Genomic DNA, 23251 nt, shown 5'->3' on the forward strand with positions numbered 1-23251 from the left:
AGCTCCTTACAAAATGGCCAGGTGTGAGTGACCTCCTCTCTCTGTGAGAGTCACTCCTGCATGTACCCAGCATGAAGGAGCTGTACCCTCTCCAATCACAGCTCTTTCCTCCTTGGCCCCTGGACATGTCCTTCCTTGCTACCTACTGAAGGACCAGCCTCTGCCAACATTTTCAGGTCATTTCATCCAGCCTCAGGCCACACAGAGTTATCCAGTTTGGGGATCTATATTTAACAAGAAAAAAGCAGAAAAAAAAAGAAGAAAAGAAAGAGCTAGATAGCTACATACAGCCTTGCTCAGTAGTTGGAGGGAGAGTTAATGACAGTAGAATGTGAGCACTCTCCTGAGGAAGAGCAGGCTAGGGTTCTCCCTGAAGGTGTTCTGTGAAACACCTCTAATTCCTGCTCTCACTTGGACTACTTGCTCTCCCAACATGGAGCACAGGCCTTGCTCATATCGATCCATTCACTTAGTGGCACTGGTGCTTCTGGATTCCCTGTTACCTGTTCATTTACATTGCATCCATTCTCAAAGTGAGAAAAAATTCTCTGTGCAGTAAACTTTCTAGTCTTTGCATTTGAAATTAATGCCATTGTTTTGTGATCGCTTTCAATAGTTTAACTGAGTAGAGGATTCCGGACACAACATCATATTCTCTTAGAACTATGAAGATCTATCTCCTTCTAGCATGCCACATTGCCAGTAAAAAGGCCAATGCCAATTCCATTCACATTCCTTGGATGACCACCTGGTTGTCTCCAAGGAAAATTGTAGGAACTCTTCATCCCTGGCTTTCAGAAATGTCAGCAGGGACTAGTGACCTGGAGCACTTCCATCAACTGTCAGCATTCAGAAGGTTACATAAATTAATCTGTAATGTCAACATTATACCAAAAGATTAATTACGCTCCATATATCTGTGGTTCAGTCCTTTCCACACTGTGTAGGTAAACTTAATTATCTGTTCTCTGTCAATGCCTATCCTCTCTTTTCCACAATTATGAAGACTGCTGCTAGGAGCACATGTCCATGCCTTCTGTACATATTTGCAGACTGACTCTTAAATATAGTGTTAGGAGTGGAAATGCTGAATCCTGAGGCACATGAATGTGCAATTTTATGATTGAGCCATACTGGAAAAGATTGTATTTATTTACAGTCCCAGCAGCCATGTTTCAGAGAGTCTATCAATGTACATTCTCACCAATACCTGACTTTGTCCAACTTTTCAAATTTTGCAGCATACTAATTAATGATGTCATATCACAGTGCACAGTGATGAATTTGTCTCACTACTTGTGGTAATTTCTCTATTTTTCTCTATACATGTTTATTTTCCTATGAACATTCTGTAGATGTCTTCTGCCCACCTCCATGCTGGATTATTTCAGTTTTTCTTAGTGACTTCTGGAATTTTTAAAATACTTTCCTTCCATTGATCATTAGTTGACTACATTTATACAAAAATCTCCAGATTTGTGGAGATTTTAAACTTTCTTTTTGCATTTGTTTTCATGAAGAGAAGCTTTTCACTTTAATGTAGTCAAAGTATCACATTGGTCAGTCTGTGTTATACAGCTGCCATCTTGATATCTTTACACCAGTATCATCCTATTTAAGAAAACTTTCTCTAGGAGAAAAAGGAGGAGTTAAGATGGGAGAGGAATAGGGGAGTCTAATTTCATCTTGTCCCTGGAATTCAGCTTGATAGTTACCAAATCATTCTGAACACTTGCAAAAGTTCTGGAGATCTTAGAAAAGAATTGCTGAAATTCTACAAATAGGAAACCAACCATTTGCAAGGTAGGAAGTGCAGAGACATGAATCCAGAGATATATATCAGAAGATAAATTGCTGGGGAAGAGTTTGGCTTAAGGAGGCTACTAGAAAGTATTTAAGCAGTGGAAAAACAAGATGAGAACTTTTGAAGTCTGTGTGGGTGGGAGACATCCTCCCTGGAAATCTCAGGTAGTTAAGCAGGGCAGAATATCAGATGGGACGGCATTGTCTCAGGATCCCCAAGGCCTCAAAAAGAATGGGGGGGGGGGCCTGAGTGTGACAGAGTTCCCAAACATCAGAGTAGGGAAGTCTGCTGCAAACAGTTGAGTTTAGAAGCTGGCTTTCTACACAATGTTGCCATAAACCACAACCTGCTGCTTTGTTGGGTGACCACTCTCCAAGCACGGGCCAAGCAAAGGGCAGAAGCACAGAGAGACGCCCCTTCCTCCCCTGAGGAGGGGTGGGCGACGGCACCACAGGATCTGATAAAGTTTGGAGACTTGAAACAAGGTTGCATGCCTGAGATAAACAGTGTTCTGTCACAGGATGGGTGAGCATAGAGTTCAGATGGAAACCAGGGAGACAAGAGTGATTGCTTTTCTGTGAGTGGGGTGTGAACCTTTCAGTTCTGGGCTAGGGATTGGGGTGCTACCATTTTTATCCTCCCCATTGGTGCTGAAAGCCTTCAGGTAGCAATATAGCACCACCTAGTGCAATCCACAGCTGCTTGCATTGAACCCAGCACAATGGCAAGGATGTGTGGTACATTTCACCCAGGAAAAACCCCTGAGAATCAGTGCAACAGGCCCCTGCCCCAGAAGACCAGCAGGAACACGAGGCTAATACCTAGTTTACTGATTATACAGAACTGCAAAACCTAAACTCTAGGTTAAAACAATATATAACATTCATCTTTTTTTTTCTTATTTGATAGTCTTTCACTTTTATATTTTTTTCCATTTTAGCTATTTTTATTTTATCAATTTCCTTTTTAAGTCTTTTAAAATTTGTATATATATATATGTGTGTGTATATATATAAATTTTTGGGTTCCTTTCATTGTATTCAATTTTACTTTTTATATATATAAAAGTTTTTCTTTCTTTCTTGTTTTGGGACATAATTTCCTCAAAAAAAACAGCACAAAATATACCCAGGATCTAGTTCATTTTGTGTTCTGTTCTCCGTTTTTGATTATTTCTTTCTCTCTGCCTCTCTGTCTTTCTCTCTCTATATCTCTCTCTCTTTCTCTCTCTCTCTTTTATAGTTTGTGTTCTCTTCTGATTTCCTTAGTGCATGTATTTCTTGTGTTATTACTAGTTTTACATTTTTCTCTCTCTTTCATCTATTGTTTTCTTGACATAATTATGAGATGGAAAAACTCTTCCCAAAAAAGAACAAGAGGCAGTTCTCACTGACAGAGATTTAATTTGTATGGATATAAGTAAGAGTCAGAAATAGAATTCAAAACAATTATAAAGACGGTAGCTGGGCTTGAAAAAAGTATAGAAGACACTAAAGAATCCCTTACTAGAGAAATAAAAGAACTAAAATCTAATCAGGCCAAAATCAAAATAGCTATTACTGAAATGCAATAAAAAGTGGAGCCTCCAAGTGCTAAGATAAATGAGGCAGAAGAAAGAGTTAGTGATATAGAAGACAAAATGACGGAGAATAAGGAAACTGAGAAAAAGGGAGATAAAAAACTACTAGTCACAAAGGGAAGATTTGAGAGATCAGTGATAACATAAAGCAAAAACCATACAAGAAAGGTCTCAGAGGAAGAGGAAAGAGGGGTGCTGAAGGTTTATTTGAATAGATTATAGCTGAGAACTTCCCTAATCTGGAGAAGGAAACTGGCCTTCAAGTCCTGGAGGTACAGAGAATTCCCTTTAAATCAATAAAAATATGTAAACAACTAGACATGATAATGAAGCTTGCAAATTTCAGAGATAAATTGAAAACCCTGAAAGCAGATCAGGATGAGAGGTCTTTAACTTACAAAGGTAGGAACATAAGGCTGGCAGCAGACATGTCCACAGAGACCTGGCAGACCAAAGGACTGGCATGATATATTCAAGGTGATGAATGAGAAAAATGTGCAACCAAGAATACCTTATCCAGGAGGAGTCAAGATGGCGTAGAAGTAGCAGGCTGACTTAACATCAGGGAGCAGGAGATCAGCTAGATAACTTATCAAACCATTCCAAACACCTATAAATCCAACAGGAGATCAAAGAGAAGAAGAGCAACAATTCTAGAAACAGAAAATTGACTGCTTTCTGAAAGGTAGGACTGGTGAAGAAGTGAATCCAAAGTGATGGGAAGATAGACCTCAGGGAGATGGGCCAGCTCACAGCTCCTGGAAGAGCAACAGAGCACTAAATAAGGACTTTTAAAAGTCTGCTCCACTAAGGGACATCACTCCAGAGGCTAAACTGGTGTGAAGCCCACGTGGGGACAGCGTAATCTCAGGTCCCACAGGGCCAGAGAAGGATCCGGGTTGCCTTAGTGTCACAGAGCTCGCAGGTATTAGAGGGGGGAAGCTGGCTACAGAGACAGAGCTGAGGAGTGAGCACTCAACTTGGGGTTACCTTGAACCATAAACCGTGCCAGAGGCCACTGCTCTGTGAGTGGGGTCCCAACAAGATCTGGAGAGACCCCTCTGAAAAAGCTCAGGGATCTGTGGGGTTCGGAGACCCCAGGCAGAGCTGTGTGCCAGAGACTGAGATGCTTAGTCACAGGCTGGGTGAGCGCAGAGGGCAGCCGGAGGCCAGGGACATGGGAGTGATTGAGTGCTTTTCTCTGAGGGCGCACTGAGAAGTGTGGCCCTGAGCTCTCGGCTCCTCTGAGCCAGAGATCGGGAGGCCGCCATTTTCATTCCTGTCCTCTGGAACAAAAGCTCCCCAAAATGAACCCAAGTGGATTACTTAGCCCGGCCCCTGGTAAGGGCGGTGCAATTCTGCCTCCAGCAAAGACACTTGAGAATCACTACAACAGGCCCCTCCCCCATAAGATCAACAAGAAATCCAGCCAAGACCAAGTTCACTTACCAAGGAGAACTGTGGAATTCCAGAGGAGGAGAAAGCAAAGCATGGAATTCATGGCTTTCTCCCCATGATTCTTTAGTCTTGCAAAGTTAATCAAATTGCTTTTAATTTTATTTTTTTCTTATGCTAAACTTTTTAAAAAAATGTTACTCTTTCCTCTTTTAACGTTTTTAAGTAGTTTATCTTAATAATACCTTTCATTTTAAAAAATCTTTTTGAAACCTCATTATTCTAGTCATATTTTATCCTTCATTGTATCTAACTTTATTTTTGTATACATAGGGTTTTTTCTTCTAAAAAATTTGTGGTACAACTTCTTCTAATAGATCAAAATACACTGTAAATCTAACACTGGGCTTGTTCTAGTCTCCACCCTGAGCAAATTCTCTTCACCTTTTATTTCTTTATTTTCCCAACCAACTTATCTTATCAACTCCTTTTTTAGAATTAAAAAAAATTTTTTTTCATCTTTATAGTCATATTCCATCCCTTCATTGTGTTTATCCTTATAAGTTTTTTATTCTTTAAAATTTTGGGAGGTAGTTTCTTCTAAGAGACAAGAATACTCTCAAAATTAACTGGGTGACTCTGTTCTAGTCACCAGTCTAATATATATATATATATATATATATATATATATATATATATATATATTCTTTTTTCAATTTTTTCATTTTTTGTTTTCTTTAAAAAATTTTTTTTTTCTGAGCTTCCATGGGGTCTCCTCTGCTTTGCTTAAATCACATTTTCCTGGGGTCTTTGCCACCCTTTTACTATTTTATTTGCTCCTACATATATTCTTATCTGGACAAAATGATGAGGCAGAAAAAGTCACCACAAAATAAAGAACAAGAGGCATTACTGAAGGCTAGAGACCTAATCAATACAGACATTGGTAATATGTCAGACCTAGAGTTCAGAATGATGATTCTCAAAGTTCTAGCTGGGCTCAAAAAAGGCATGAAGATATTAGAGAAACCCTGTCTGGAGAAATAAAAGCCCTTTCTAGAGAAATAAAAGAACTAAAATCTAACCAAGTTGAAGTGAAAAAAGCTATTATTGAGGTGCAATAAAAAAGTGGAGGCTCTTAAAATTAGCAAGACAGGAAACAACATGTGTTGGAGAGGATGTGGAGAAAGGGGAATGCTCTTGCACTGTTGGTGGGAATGCAAGCTGGTGCAGCCACTTTGAAAAACAGTGTGGAGATTCCTCAAGAAATTAAAAATAGAACTTCTCTATGAGCCTGCAATTGCACTACTGCGTATTTACCCCAAAGATAGAGATGTAGTGAAAAGAAGGGCCATCTGTACCACAATGTTCATAGCAGCAATGCCCATGGTCACCAAACTGTAGAAAGAACCAAGATGCCCTTCAACAGATGAATGGATAAGTGAGATGTGGTGCATATCACCATGGAGTATTATGCCTCCATCAGAAAGGATGAATACCCAACATGGACGGGACTGGAAGAGATTATGCTGAGTGAAATAAGTCAAGCAGAGAGAGTCAATTATCATATGGTTTCACTTATTTGTGGAGCATAACAAATAACATGGAGGACATAGGTAGATGGAGAGGGGAAGGGAGTTGAGGGAAATTGGAAGGGGAGATGAATCATGAGAGACTATGGACTCTGAAAATCAATCTGATGTTTTTGAAGAGGCAGGGGGTGGGAGGTTGGGGGAACCAGGTGATGGGTAGTATGGAGGGTACATATTGCATGGAGAACTGGGTCTGGTGCACAAACAATGAATTCTGTTATGCTGAAAAGAAATTTTTTAAAAATCGAGGCTCTTACTGCTAGGATAAATGAGGCAGAAGAAAGAATTACTGATAAAGAAGACCTAAATACAGAGAATAAAGAAGTTGAGCCAAAGAGAGACAAACAACTACTGGACCACGATGGGAGAATTTGAGAAATAAGTGATACCATAAGACAAAACAACATTAGAATAATTGAGATTCCAGAAGAAGAAAAAGAGAGGGGAGCAGAAGGTATATTGGAGAGAATTATTGCAAGGAATTTCCCAAATATGACAAAGGGAATGAGCATCAAAATCCAGGAGGTGCAAAGAATCCCCCTCAAAATCAATAAGAATAGGTCCACACCCCATCATCAAATAGCAAAATTTACAAGTCTTAGCCACAAAGAGAAAATCCTGAAAGCAGCCCAGGACAAGAAGTCTGTAACATACAATATTAAAAATATTAGATTGGCAGCAGACTTACCCACAGAGACCTAGCAGGTCGGAAAGAACTGGCATGATATATTCAGAGCACTAAACAAGAAAAGCATGCAGCCAAGAATACTATAATCAGCTAGGCACTCATTGAATATAGAAGGAGAGATAAAAAGCTTCCAGAACAAACAAAAACTGAAAGACTTTGCAAACACCAAACCATATCTACAGGAAATACTGAAAGGGGGCCTCTAAGCAAAGAGAGAGCCTAGAAGTAATAGATTAGAAAGGAACAGAGACAATATATAGTAACAGTCACCTTACAGGCAAGACAATGGCACTAAATTCATATCTCTCAATAGTTACCTTGAATGTAAATGGACTGAATGCCCCAATCAAAAGACACAGGGTATCAGAATGGATAAAAAAAACAAAACCCATCGGGGCGCCTGGGTGGCTCAGTGGGTTAAGCCGCTGCCTTTGGCTCAGGTCATGATCTCAGGGTCCTGGGATCGAGTCCCGCGTCAGGCTCTCTGCTAGGCGGGGAGCCTGCTTCCCCCCCTCTCTCTCTGCCTGCCTCTCCGTCTACTTGTGAGCTCTCTCTGTCAAATAAATAAATAAAATCTTAAAAATAAAAACAAAAACAAAAACCATTAATATGCTGCCTACAAGAAACTCATTTTAAACCCGAAGACATCTCCAGATTTAAAGTGAGGGGGTGGAAAAGAATTTACCATGCTAATGGACATCAGAAGAAAGCAGGAGTGGCAATCCTTATATCAGATCAATTAGATTCTAAGCCAAAGACTATAAGAGATGAGGAAGGACACTATATCATACTCAAAGGATCTGTCCAACAAGAAGATCTAACAATTTTAAATATCTATGCCCCTAACGTGGGAGCAGCCAACTATATAAACCAATTAATAACAAAATCAAAGAAACACATCAACAATAATACAATAATAGTAGGGGACTTTAACACTCCCCTCACTGAAATGGACAGATCATCCAAGCAAAAGATCAACAAGGAAAAAAGGCTTTAAATGACACACTGGACCAGATGGACATCACAGATATATTCAGAACATTTCATCCCAAAGCAACAGAATACACATTCTTCTCTAGTGCACATGGAACATTCTCCAGAATAGATCACATTCTTGGTCCTAAATCAAGTCTCAATCGGTATCAAAAGATTGGGATCATTCCCTGCATATTTTCAGACCACAATGCTCTGAAGCTAGAACTCAATAACAAGAGGAAATTTGGAAAGAACCCAAATACATGGAGACTAAACCCCATCCTTCTAAGGAATGGATGGGTCAACCAGGAAATTAAAGAAGAATTGAAAAAATTCATGGAAACAAATGATAATGAAAACACAACGGTTCAAAATCTGTGGGACACAACAAGGCAGTCCTGAGAGGAAAATATATAGCGGTACAAGCCTTTCTCAAGAAACAAGAAAGGTCTCAGGTACACAACCTAACCCTACACCTAAAGGAGCTGGAGAAAGAACAAGAAAGAACCCTAAACCCAGCAGGAGAAGAGAAATCATAAAGATCAGAGCAGAAATCAATGAAATAGAAACCAAAAAAACAATAGAACAAATCAATGAAACTAGGAGCTGGTTCTTTGAAAGAATTAATAAGATTGATAAACCCCTGGCCAGACCTATCAAAAAGAAAAGAGAAAGGACCCAAAAAAATAAAATCATGAATGAAAGAGGAGAGATCACAACAAACACCAAAGAAATACAGACAATTATAAGAACATACTATGAGCAACTCTACGCCAACAAATTTGACAACCTGGAAGAAATGGATGCATTTCTAGAGACATATAAACTACCACAACTGAACCAGGAAGAAATAGAAAGCCTGAACAGACCCATAACCAGTAAAGAGATTGAAACAGTCATCAAAAATCTCCAAACAAACAAAAGCCCAGGGCCAGACGGCTTCCCGGGGGAATTCTACCAAACATTTAAAGAAGAACTAATTCCTATTCTCCTGAAACTGTTCCAAAAAATAGCAATGGAAGGAAAACTTCCAAACTCATTTTATGAGGCCAGCATCACCTTGATCCCAAAACCAGACAAGGATCCCATCAAAAAAGAGAACTACAGAACAATATCCTTGATGAACACAGATGCGAAATTTCTCACCAAAATACTAGCCAATAGGATTCAACAGTACACTAAAAGGATTATTCACCACGACCAAGTGGGATTTATTCCAGGGCTGCAAGGCTGGTTCAACATCTGCAAATCAATCAATGTGATACAACACATTAATAAAAGAAAGAACAAGAACCATATGATACTCTCCATAGATGCTGAAAAAGCATTTGACAAAGTACAGCATCCCTTCCTATTCAAACTCTTCAAAGTGTAGGGATAGAGGGCACATGCCTCAATATTATCAAAGCCATCTATGACAAACCCACCGCAAATATCATTCTCAATGGAGAAAAACTGAAAGCTTTTCCGCTAAGGTCAGGAACACGGCAGGGATGTCCATTATCACCACTGCTATTCAACATAGTACTAGAAGTCCTAGCCTCAGCAATCAGACAACAAAAGGAAATTAAAGGCATCCAAATCAGCAAAGAAGTCAAACTATCACTCTTTGCAAATGATATGATACTATATGTGGAAAACCCAAAAGACTACATTCCAAAACTGCTAGAAATTGTACAGGAATTCAGCAATGTGTCAGGATATAAAATCAATGCACAGAAATCAGTTGCATTTCTCTACACCAACAACAAGACAGAAGAAAGAGAAATTAAGGAGTCCATCCCATTTACAATTGCACCCAAAACTATAAGATACCTAGGAATAAACCTAACCAAAGAGACTAAGAATCTATACACAGAAAACTATAAAGTACTCATGAAAGAAATTGAGGAAGACACAAATAAATGGAAAAATGTTCCATGCTCCTGGATTGGAAAAATAAATATTATGAAAATGTCTATGCTACCTAAAGCATTCTACACATTTAATGCCATTCCTATCAAAGTACCATCCATTTTTTTTCAAAGAAATGGAACAAATAATCCTTAAATTCATATGGAACCAGAAAAGACCTCGAATAGCCAAAGGAATATTGAAAAAGAAAGCCAAAGTTGGTGGCATCAGAATCCCGGACTTCAAGCTCTATTACAAAGCTGTCATCATCAAGACAGCATGGTACTGGCACAAAAACAGACACATAGATCAATGGAACAGAATAGAGAGCCCAGAAATAGACCCTCAACTCTATGGTCAACTAATCATTGACAAAACAGGAAAGAATATCCAATGGAAAAAAGACAGCCTCTTCAATAAATGGTGTTGGGAAAATTGGACAGCCACATGCAGAAAAATGAAATTGGACCATTTCCTTACACCACACACGAAAATAGATTCAAAATGGATGAAGGACCTCAATGTGAGAAAGGAATCCATCAAAATCCTTGAGGAGAACACAGGCAGCAACCTCTTCGACCTCAGCTGCAGCAAGATCTTCCTAGGAACATCACCAAAGGCAAGGGAAGCAAGGGCAAAAATGAACTATTGGGATTTTATCAAGATCAAAAGCTTTTGCACAGCAAAGGAAACAGTTAACAAAACCAAAAGACAACTGACAGAATGGGAGAAGATATTTGCAAATGACATATCAGATAAATGGCTAGTGTCCAAAATCTATAAAGAACTTAGCAAACTCAACACCCAAAGAACAAATAATCCAATCAAGAAATGGGCAGAAGACATGAACAGACATTTCTGCAAAGAAGATATCCAGATGGCCAACAGACACACAAAAAAAGTGCTCCATATCACTCAGCATCAGGGAAATACAAATCAAAACCACAATGAGATATCACCTCACACCAGTCAGAATGGCTAAAATGAACAAGTCAGGAAATGACAGATGCTGGCGAGGATGCGGAGAAAGGGGAACCCTCCTACACTGTTGGTGGGAATGCAAGCTGGTGCAACCACTCTGAAAAACAGCATGGAAGTTCCTCAAAATGTTGAAAATAGAACTACCCTATGACCCAGCAATTGCACTACTGGGTATTTACCCTAAAGATACAAACGTAGTGACCCAAAGGGGCACATGCACCCGAATGTTTATAGCAGCAATGTCTACAATAGCCAATATATGGAAAGAACCTAGACGTCCATCAACAGATGAATGGATAAAGAAGATGTGGTATATATATACAATGGAATACTATGCAGCCATCAAAAGAAATGAAATCTTGCCATTTGCGACGACATGGATGGAGCTAGAAGGTATCATGCTTAGCGAAATAAGTCAATCGGAGAAAGACAACATATGATCTCCCTGATATGAGGGAGAGGAGATGCAACATGGGGGGTTAAGGGGTAGGAGAAGAGTAAATGAAACAAGATGGGATTGGGAGGGAGACAAACCATAAGTGACTCTTAATCTCACAAAACAAACTGAGGGTTGATGGGGGGAGGAGGTTTGGGGGGGCTGGGGATATGGACATTGGGGAGGGTAAGTGCTATGGTGAGTGCTGTGAAGTGTGTAAACCTGGTGATTCACAGACCTATACCCCTGGGGATAAAAATATATTATATGCTTATAAAAAAATAAAATAAAACAAAATTTAAAAATAAAGAATGAGACTGGAAAACAAAGATGAATTCACTGGGCAAATTGGAAGAATAGTGTTTTTCCTTCCACAGAAATTTCTACGTCAAATTTACAAAAAGGGACCTGAGTGCCATGAACAATATCCACCTCCAAGCTCCAGAATAGTTATACTTGCTGTTACTGTAAGATTTTCCCACTACTTTCTCCATCAATGGTACAGGGTGGGTGCTTTATGGTGTAACAGGTATACATGGGGGAGGCTGACCCTCAAATGCTCCATTATTCTGAAAGCTCCCCGCAGAGTGTGGACGGCACAGATGTATAGAGGAAGACACTACTGTCCCACAATCCCCTGAGCATTCTTTGCTCATCCACTGCTCAGAAGAGGTCTCCTGTAGGGCAGAAGGTTATCAGTAAGGGAGACAGTGGATGGTTGTTTGTGTTGCCTCATGTATAACAGATGTTTAAAATATTCAAAGGGAAGGAGTTATTGACCCTCTTATAAGGGACATTGAACTTAAATATTCTGTTCCTTAGGTTTTGATTTGCATCTCAAGTGCTGAATTTACACTCTCAAAGTCCACGCAGCTTGCCATCTTGTCACTATACCCCATCTGTTCTTAGAAAGAGCATGAACATGGAGGAAGTCCTTTTTTATCTCGTCAACCTGATGTGGCCAGCTGTGGGACTTACACAACCTTACTCTCCTCACAGAGCCATGACCTTTTCAAAGTCCCGGGTCTTGGGGCACCTTGATGGTTCAGTCAGCTAAGTGTCTGCCTTCAGCTCAGGTCATGATCTTAGGGTTTTGGGATTGAGCCTCCCATTGGGCTCCCTGCTCAGTGGGAAACCTGTTTCCTCCTCTCCTTTTGCCCTTCCCTCCATCCACTCATGTTCCCTCTTACTCTCTCTTTCTCTCAAATAAATAAACAGAATATTTAAAACATTTGGTAAGGAAAAAGTAAAACACTATTACAGATGACATGATTCATGATACACTAAAAAAGAAACCCTAAATACTCCACCAAAAGCCTACTAGAACTCATCAGTGAATTAGGTAAGGTCACAAGATACAGAATCAGTATACAGAAATCCACTGCATTTGTATAAAGTAATAATGAAGCAGCAGAGAGAAATTATTAAAACAATCCCATTTACAATTGCACCAAAAGTAATCAAATATCTGGGCATAAATAACTGAAGAGGTGAAAGACCTGCACCCTGAAAACTATAAAACAGTGATGAGAGAAACTGAAGACAACAGAAACACATGGAAAGACACCCCATGCTCATGGATTTGAAGAACAAATATGGTTAAAACATCCATGTAATGCATAATAGTGTAGAGATTTAATGCAATTGGTCCAAATACCAACAGCAATTTTCACAGAACTAGAGCAAGCAATACTAAAATTAGTGTGGAACCACACAAGACCCCAAAGGGCCAAAGTAATCTTGAAAAATAAAAACAAAGCTGGAAACATCCCAATTCCTGACTTCAGGTTATATTACAAAGCTGTAGAGATCAAAACAGTATGGTGTTGGTACACAATCAACACGAGATCAATGGGACAGAATTTTCTTCTAGAAATAAAGCTGTACATATATGGTCAATTAATGTACAACAAAATAGGGATGAACACACAAAGGGAAGAGACAATTTTTTCCACAAATGGTTTTTGGGAAAACTGGACAGCTACATGCAAAAGAATGAAACTGGACTACTTTTTATACCATATGGCAAAATAAACTCAAAATGGATTAAATACCTAAATGTGAGACACGAGACCATAATACTCCTAAAAAATATAACTGCACTGCTGGGTATTTACCCCAAAGACACAAAAGTAGTGAAAAGAAGGGCCATATGTACCCTAATGTTCATAGAACAATGGCCACAGTCACCAAACTGTGGAAAGAATGAAAATGCACTTCAACAGACAAATGGATAAGGAAGACATGGTCCATATGTAGTATGGAGCATTATGCCTCCATCAGAAAGGATGAATACCCAGCTTTGGTATCAACATGGATGGGACTGGAAGAGATTATGCTGAGTGAAATAAGCCAAGCAGAGAAAGTCAACTATCATATGGTTTCACTTACTTGTGGAGCATAAGGAATAACATGGGGGACATAGGGAGATGGAGAAGAGAAGTGAGTTGGGGGAAATCAGAGGGGAAGATGAACCCTGAGAGACTGTGGACTGCGGGAAACAAACTGAGGGTTTTGGAGGGGAGAGGGTGGGAGATTGGGTGAGCCTGGTGCTGGATATTATGGAGGGCATGTACTGCATGGGGCACTGAGTGTGGTGCACAAAACAATGAATTCTGGAACACTGAAAAGAAATTTAAAAAATAAATAAAAATTTTAAAAAATATACGCAGTAATCACTTGGACATCTCTCTCAGGAACATATTATGGATATCCTCCAGGCAGGATAAACAAAACAATAATAAGCCATTATGACCATGACAAAACCAAAGGCTTTTTTAAAGTGAAGGAAACAATAAACAAAACAAAAGGCAGTCTAGCATATGAAGAAGATATTTGCAAATGATACATCTGATAAGGTGTTTATATAGATAATATATAAAGAACTTCTACAACTCAACAGGGAAAAAGATATCCAATTTAAAAATAGGCAGAGGACCTGAGTAGATATAACAAAACCAAAAACTTATGCCAATAGATATGAATAGATGTTCAACATCAATAATCATCAAGGGAATACAAATCATATCAATAATGAGACATCATCTCAACATTTCAACCAGTCAGAATGGCTAGTGATAAAAAGATAAAAAGTAACAAGTATTGGCGAGGATGTAGGAAAAGAGGAAATATCATGTATTGTTGCAGGAATATAAATCGGTGCAACCACTGTGGAAAGCTGAATGCAATATCCTCAAAAAATTAAAAATAAAAGTATCACCTAGCCCAGTAATTTCATTCCTGGGAATTTACCTAAAACAATAGCACTAACACAAAATGGTATCTGCACCTCTATGTTTATTGCAGCATTAGTTACAATAGTGAAGATATGGAAGCAATGCAAGTGTGCACTGATAGACCAATAGAAAAGACCATGCACTATATACAATGGAATATTACTCAGCCATAAAGAACGAGAGCTTGCCATTTGCAATGACATGGATGGGCTTACAAGGTCTTATACTAATTGAAATAATTCAGAAAAATAAAGATAAATACGATATAATTTTATTCATATATGGCGTCTAAGCAGACAACAAAAAAACACTATGAAATACAGAGAACAAATTAGTAGCTGCCTCAGGGGAGGTAAGGCAAGGAGAGGGGGGAAAGGTAAAATAAATGAAGGAGATTAAGAGGTACAAACTTCCATGTATAAAGAATATAAATACAGAGATGAGTGGTACAACATAAGGAATGTAAATAATATTGTAACAATGTTCTATGGTGACAGAGGGTGACACATTTACCAAGGAGAGCTTTGAGTAATGTCTAGAGCTCTTGTATTCATATTATGTGCACTTAGAGCTAATATAATATTTTATGTTAATTGTGCTTCAATTAAAAAAAAAGAAGAGGGGAAGAAACTCCACATAGGAGGAGGGACTTGCTATTTGCAGGGCATCACCAGACTTTACTGGGTTGATGGCAAGTCTCATTTCTTTTTCTCCTTTTTTAAAACGACAGTTTTATTGAGCCATAGTTCACCTAGGTCTTATTTCTTAATCTACTTGTCAGTAAAACAGATGTTTATTTGAAAACACATTAATAAAAATATTTTTATTCTTTTGTTATTTTATTTTACATAATTTTTTTTTACTTTTGTTTTTTAATTCTGGTTAGTTAACATACACTTTTCCATTAATTTCAGGTGTACACTATTTTAACAGGAGGAGGGTTGAGTGTGCATGTCCGCAACTATTACCAAATATCAAATGAAAAATTCAAGGTGCGGGACATTGTGTAAGGACGGCTGCCATTTTTATAAATAGGAGAAAATGGATTTTGCATATTTGCTCATACATTCATAAAATGGACGACATGGTCTCTCTAGCACAGACACTTGACAAGGCCCATTGTCAAGTGGAGGGCCATATTATTGCATACATTTTATACCCCTTGAATTGTAAACTATATAAGGATTTACATTTTAAAAATATGAAAAGAAAAATTAAAGCCAGGATATGGCTCCCCAGGACACAGGGTTACTCCCTATTCAGTTTCCACCCCAATTGGGTATACTGTCTTTTAATTCCTGCACTAACCATGCAGAGTTAGCAAAGACTCACCAGGATTCAGGGCTCAGTCCTTCAGAAGACTACTCTCACTTCAGACACCAGCTGCACTGGGGGGTGGGGGTGGGATCCCCAGGTCACCTGGATCTCCAACTGTCTACAAATTAGAGGGGTCCTGTAACCCCCTCAGGCTTGCTAATTGATCAGAATGATTCACATGAGTCAGGCAAGTATTATACTTACAAGTCCAGTTTTATTTAAAAGGGTACACATAGGGTGGGTTCTGGTGGGGAGTACACAGTTTCCATGCCTCTGTCCATGGAGCCAGAGTATGCAACCTTCCAGAACGTCAATACAAACATCAACTAAGAAGCCCACTGAGTCTTGGTGTCTAGGGTTTTGGTTGATGTTTCATTACAAAGACAAGATTGCTTAAATCACTGGCTACTTAATTGAGCTCAGTGTCTACCCTCTTCTCCCAGAGGTTCAGCAGGCCCAGAGCCTCCACCCTGTATTGACAGGGTTGGTTTCCTGGTGGCCAGCCACTGACCTGAAGCAATTTAGGATCCTGCCTGGAATCACTTCATTAGCAAAACAAAGTCAGCTTCCAACAGTCAGGAAATCCCCAGGGATTCTGAAGCTCTTGCCAGGAACCAGGGACTAGGACTAGGTACCCTCTTTACTAGACTTCACTTCCCATAGAGTATGGGCTGTCCAAGGTTAACAGGTGAGGCATGACTGTCAATTTCCCAAGACTGTGTTCTTTGAATGTGCATGCAGATTCGGCCTGGCCTGGAGTCTGGGGCTCAGTTAGGTGTCCTTTGGGGTCACTGAGAAGCCTGCTGCCTGGGATCCTGTGTCCTCCTCTCACTCATGAAGCCAAAAACACACCATATCAATGGTCCTGATGCCTTTCAGTTTCCCTTCCTGGCAATGGCCGTGTTTCTCAGAAAAGTAGCCCTCAGAACTTCAATTTCACTTTCTATTCCGGGAAATGCAGGGCTCTGCAATGTGATGGCTGCTTCTTTTTAGTATTAGTCAGTTTCCTCTGAGGGTGGAGCAGAGGCCAGAGATGATTTAAGTCCTGTCTGCTCCTCACAGGCAGTATAGACATTTGGGGTGACCGTCAGCTCTTTCTCTCTGCAGTGACCACACCAGCAGCACACAGTACCTGTTCCTGTGCAAGGCCAGTCTGGAGCAGAGTAGCGCTCATGCTATGGGCTGCAGGGAGCACGTCCACCAGGCTCAGCATCTCCTGAGCGGCTCGGGGACACGTTCAGAGCTCAACGCTGACACCAGGAGTCTCTTTCCCTCCAGGAGCTGGTAAGCAAGAAATCACAGATTTGTATGTCTAAGCTTGGGAGAACCTGGATGCTTGATCTCGGGTGCTGTGGACTTGAAAGGCTGTGGGGCAGGATGTCTGGTGCATGGCTGTGAGCCAGTTAGAGCATTTAACTATTTGGGACATATTCAGAGGGAGGTTGGAGGACAAACTTTATTCCTGTGAACTGCAGAAGGATCATGTGAATGTCTGGGGTGTCAGTGGATGTGGCTTTTCCCCTATAGCTTCCTGATCAGATACCCGCTACTCCCCATCTCATGCCCAACTACCTTTCTGTGGGGGAGACAATGCATGTATTATCTATTAATGACACAATTCAAATAAATAATTTTTTTAGAGATTTATTTATTTATTTATTTATTTATTTATTTATTTATTTGACAGAGATCACAAGTAGGCAGAGAAGTAAGCAGAGAGAGGGGGGTATGCAGGCTTCCTGCTGAGCAGAAAACCTGATGTGGGGCTGGATCCCAGGACCCTGAGACCATGACCTGAGCTGAAGGCAGAGGCTTTAACCGACTGAGCCACCCAGATACCCCTTAAATAAATAAATTTTAAAGGATGATTAGCTTTATTATATGATTCATGAATTAGGCAGCATCTTATCTAGCAAACAGAAAGGGGCTCCACTGAGCTGTAGGAAGGGAAATATTTTTAAAGGAAGAGAGGAAGAGAAAAAGAAAGAAATCATTGACAGTTCCTTTGCCACTGTGAGGGCATCTGCTTTGCAGCAGGGCAAACTTCTATCGAAAACACACATACAGTAAGAAGAACACATTGATGACTCCGGCTAGGTGACAGCTGAATAAAGACCAGCTGTGGGTGTTCAAATGTCTCTCAAAAGAGGTGATGTGAGTCCTCTGAAGGCAAAAATAATTTTTCCAGGATAATGTGTCTGACAAGTCAGAAATTGATGGCAAACTGTTCCCATGACTTTACAGAAGTCTTCCCTCCACTGTGTAGTCATAGTTTGAATCATCTTAAATACACGGTGATGGGTGAAGGAATGAAAAAAGCAAATAAACAAATAAAAACCACCGTGGAGTTTGCCAGTGAGCCAAGGAAAACCTAGCAGCTGCCTTGGGTTTCCCAAGGCTTTAAGTGTTCGTTCAACTTAAAGCCATGGTTTATATATCTCATTTTCTCTGATTCAGAAGCAGAGGGATGCCATGTTACCCTGGCATCAGAATTTCAGAAATCTCACAATGAGGGGACATTTTTGCAGAGGCAGAATGGATGTTACCCACATGTGCCGCATTTTTTATAGATACTTTTGCCGGCTGCCTTTGTGTGAGAGTCAGCTGGGGCATTTTCCTGGCACTCTGGTTCAAGTCCTTTCAGTGTGAGCCTCAGTTTTGATGACAGCAAATTCAGAAGATAAGAGAGTAATTATACAGGATAACATTATACTAAGACTAATCAAATTTCCACGAATTTCACATAATTTCTAGAATGCTTATATACCTACACAAATAGAATATAAAACATAGGATCTTTGTTTTCTAGGAAGAGCACTTAAATGGTAAGGTAACTTTCTTTTCTTTTTTTTTATATTATGATATTTATTTATATTTTATTTATTTATTTATTTATTTAATTTTCAGCTTAACAGTATTCCTTGTTTTTGCATCACACCCAGTGCTCCATGCAATCCATGCCCTCTCTAATACCCACCACCTGGTTCCCCCAACCTCCCACCCCCCACCGCTTCAAATCCCTCAGATTGTTTTTCAGAGTCCATAGTCTCTCATGGTTCACCCCCCCTTCCAATTTCCCTCAACTCCCTTCTCCTCTCCATCTCCCCTTGTCCTCCATGCTATTTGTTATGCTCCACAAATAAGTGAAACCATATGATAATTGACTCTCTCTGCTTGACTTATTTCACTCAGCATAATCTCTTCCAGTCCCGTCCATGTTGCTACAAAAGTTGGGTATTCATTATTTCTGATGGAGGCAAATACTCCATAGTGTATATGGACCGCATCTTCCTTATCCATTTGTCCGTTGAAGGGCATCTTGGTTCTTTCTACAGTTTGGCGACCATGGCCATTGCTGCTATAAACATTGGGGTACAGATGGCCCTTCTTTTCACTACATCTGTATATCTGGGGTAAATACCCAGTAGTGCAATTCCAGGGTCATAGGGAAGCTCTATTTTTAATTTCTTGAGGAATATCCACACTGTTCTCCAAAGAGGCTGCACCAACTTGCATTCCCACCAACAGTGTAAGAGGGTTCCCCTTTCTCCACATCCCCTCCAACACCTGTTGTTTCCTGTCTTGCTAATTTTGGCCATTCTAACTGGTGTAAGGTGATATCTCAATGTGGTTTTAATTTGAATCTCCCTGATGGCTAGTGATGATGAACATTTTTTTCATGTGTCTGATAGCCATTTGTATGTCTTCATTGGAGAAGTGTCTGTTCGTATCTTCTGCCAATTTTTTGATATGATTATCTGTTTTGTGTGTGTCGAGTTTGAGAAGTTCTGTATAGATCCTGGATATCAATCTTTTGTCTGTACTGTCATTTGCAAATATCTTCTCCTATTCCGTGGGTTGCCTCTTTGTTTTCTTGACTGTTTCCTTTGCTGTGCAGAAGCTTTTGATCTTGATGAAGTCCCAAAAGTTCATTTTCGCTTTTGTTTCCTTTGCCTTTGGAGACATATCTTGAAAGAAGTTGCTGTGGCTGATATCGAAGAGGTTACTGCCTATGTTCTCCTCTAGGATTCTGATGGATTCTTATCTCACGTTGAGGTCTTTTAACCATTTTGAGTTTATCTTTGTGTATGGTGTAAGAGAATGGTCGAGTTTCACTCTTCTACATATAGCTGTCCAGGTTTCTCAGCATCATTTATTGAAGAGACTGTCTTTTTTCCACTGTATATTTTTCCTGTTTTGTCAACGATTATTTTACCATAGAGTTGAGGGTCGATATCTGGGCTCTCTACTCTGTTCCACTGGCCTATGTGTCTGTTTTTATGCCAGGACCATGCTGTCTTGGTGATCACAGCTTTGTAGTAAAGCTTGAAATCTGGTAATGTGATGCCCCCAGTTTTATTTTTGTTTTTCAAACATTTCCTTAGCGATTCGCGGTCTCTTCTGGTTCCATACATATTTTAGGATTATTTGCTCCAGCTCTTTGAAAAATACTGGTGGAATTTTGATCAGAATGGCATTAAAAGTATAGATTGCTCTAGGCAGTATAGACATTTCAACAATGTTTATCCTTCCGATCCAAGAGCATGGAATGGTCTTCCTTCTTTTTTGTCTTCTTCAATTTCTTTCATGAGTGTTCTGTAGTTCCTTGAGTAGAGATCCTTTATCTCTTTGGTTAGGTTTATTCCCAGGTATCTTCTGGTTCTTGGTGCTATAGTAAATGGGATCGATTCTCTAATTTCCCTTTCTGTATTTTCATTGTTAGTGTATAAGAAAGCCACTGATTTCTGTACATTAACTTTGTATCCTGCCATGTTGCTGAGTTGTTGTATGAGTTCTAGTAGTTTGGGGGTGGAGTCTTTTGGGTTTTTCATATAAAGAATCATGTCATCTGCGAAGAGAGAGAGCTTAACTTCTTCATTGCCAATTTGGATACCATTTTTTTCTCTTTGTTGTCTGATTGCTGTTGCTAGGACTTCTAATACTATGCTGAACAAGAGTGGTGAGAGTGGGCATCCTTTTCGTGTTCCTGATCTCAACGGGAAGGTGGCAAGCTTTTTCCCATTGAGGATGATATTTGCTGTGGGTCTTTCATAGATAGATTTTATGAAGTTCAGGAATGTTCCCTCTATCCCTATACTTTGAAGCATTATAATCAGGAACGGATGCTGGATTTTGTCAAATGCTTTTTCTGCATCAATTGAGAGGACCATGTGGTTCTTCTCTCTTCTCTTATTAATTTGTTCCAGCACATTGATTGATTTGCGAATGTTGAACCATCCTTGAAGCCCAGGGATGAATCCCACCTGGTCATGGTGGATCATTTTTGTAATGTGCTGTTGGATCTTGTTTGCTAGGACCTTGTTGAGAATCTTAGCACCCATATTCATCAGTGAAATTGGTCTGAAATTCTCCGTTTTGGTAGGGTATTTGCCTGGTTTGGGGATCAGTGTAATGCTGGCTTCATAGAAAGAGTCTGGAAGTTTTTCTTCTGCTTCAATTTTTTGAAACAGTTTCAGGAGAATAGGTGTTATTTCTTCTTTGAGCATTTCGTAGAATTCCCCAGGGAATCCATCAGGTCCTGGGCTCCTGTGTTTTGGGAGGTTTTTGATCACTGCTTCAATCTCATTACTAGATATCGGTCTATTCAGGTTGTCCATTTCTTCCTGGTTCAATTTTTGGAGTTTATAGTTTTCCAGGAATGCATCCATTTCATCTAGGTTGCTTAGCTTATTGGCATATAACTGTTGATAGTAACTTCTGATGATGGCTTCTACTTACTTGGTGTTAGTTGTGATCTCTCCCTTTACATTCATAATTTTATGAATTTGGGTTTTCTCTCTTTTCTTTTGGATTAGTGTGGCCAATGGTTTATCAATCTTATTGATTCTTTCCAAAAACCAGCTTCTAGTTTCATTGATACGTTCTACTTTATCTCTGGTTTCTACCTCATTGATCTCAGCTCTAATCTTGATTATTTCCCTTCTTATGTGTGGAGTTGGTTTGATTTGTTGTTGATTCTCCAGTTCTTTAAGGTGTAGAGACAGCTGGTGTGTTCTGGATTTTTCAATTTTTTTTTGAGGGATGCTTGGAGAGCTATGTATTTCCCCCTTAGGACCACCTTTGCTGTATCCCATAGGTTTTGGACTGAAGTGTCTTCATTCTCATTGGTTTCCCTGAATTGTTTAAGTTCTTCTTTGATCTCTTGGTTGATCCAAGCATTCTTAAGCAAGGTGGTTTTTAGCTTCTAGGTGTTTGAGTTCCTTCCGAACTTTTCCTTGTGATTGAGCTCCAGTTTCAAAGCATTGTGATCTGGGAATATGCATGGAATGATCTCAGTCTTTTGGTATCGGTTGAGTCCTGATTTGTGACCCAGTATGTGGTCTATTCTGGAGAAGGTTCCATGTGCACTTGAGAAGAATGAGTAATCTGTTGTGTCAGTGTGGAATGTTCTGTATATATCTTTGAGGTCCATATGGTCCAAGGTGTCATTCAATGCTCTTGATTCTTTATTGATTTTGTGCTTCGATGATCTATTTCTGAGAGAGGTGTGTTAAGATCTCCTACTATTAATGTATTCATATCAATATGACTCTTTATCTTGATTAACAGTTTTCTTATGCAATTGGCTGCTCCCATATTGGGGGCATAGATATTTACAATTGTTAGATCATCTTGGTGGACAGTCCCTTTGAGAATTATGTAGTGTCCTTCTGTATCTCTGACTACAGTCTTTATTTTAAAATCTAATTTGTCTGATATGAGAATCGCTACCCCGGCCTTCTTTTGAGGCCCATTGGCATGAAAGATGCTTCTCCAACCCTTCACTTTCAGTTTGGGTGTATCTTTAGGTTCAAAATGGGTCTCTTGTAGACAACATATGGATGGGTCCTGTCGTTGTGTCCAATCTACAACACTGTGCTGTTTGATGGGTGCATTTAGGCCATTCACATTGACAGTGATTATTGATAGATACGTTTTTATTGACATCGTGTTACCTTTGAAGTCTTCCTTTCTGTAGATTGTCTCTATATTTCTGTTCAATGCTATTCTTAGGATTTTTCCTCTTTTATAGAACCCTCCCTTAATATTTCCTGCAGTGTTGGCTTGATGGTTGCATAGTCTTTTAAGCCTTGCTGTTCTTGGAAACTCTTTATCTCTCCATCCATTTTGAATGTCAGTCTTGCTGGATAAAGTATTCTTGGCTGCATGTTCTTCTCATTTAGTGCCCTAAATAGATCTTGCCAGCCCTTTCTGGCTTGCCAGGTCTCTTTGGACAGGCCTGCCGTTATTCTGATGGGCTTTCCTCTGTAAGTAAGGAGCCTCTTTGTCCTAGTGGCTTTCAAGACATTATATCTACATATATGATTCCTCAATTTGACTATCAGGTGCCTTGA

The 23251-nt window shown here is 39.7% G+C and overlaps 2 protein-coding genes across 7 annotated transcripts in view; both read left to right on the forward strand.

Annotated features, from left to right (window-relative positions):
* LOC125100150 (T-cell-specific guanine nucleotide triphosphate-binding protein 2-like) overlaps positions 1–23251 on the forward strand; it is a 267522-nt gene that overhangs the window by 113238 nt on the left and 131033 nt on the right. The window lies entirely within an intron of this gene.
* The window catches only part of LOC125100147 (T-cell-specific guanine nucleotide triphosphate-binding protein 2-like), a 303876-nt gene continuing 297623 nt past the window's right edge, over positions 16999–23251 (forward strand). For 4 of the 6 annotated variants that reach the window (XM_047730079.1, XM_047730080.1, XM_047730081.1 and 1 more), the window contains exon 1: positions 17001–17180. The gene's annotated coding sequence lies outside the window, so the exon portion shown is untranslated. Of the gene's footprint in view, positions 17181–23251 lie in introns of all 6 variants that reach the window. The other 2 variants (XM_047730077.1, XM_047730073.1) reach the window with 2 other exon arrangements.

This window comes from Lutra lutra, chromosome 5, assembly GCF_902655055.1.
Source record: "Lutra lutra chromosome 5, mLutLut1.2, whole genome shotgun sequence".
NCBI lineage: Eukaryota > Metazoa > Chordata > Mammalia > Carnivora > Mustelidae > Lutra > Lutra lutra.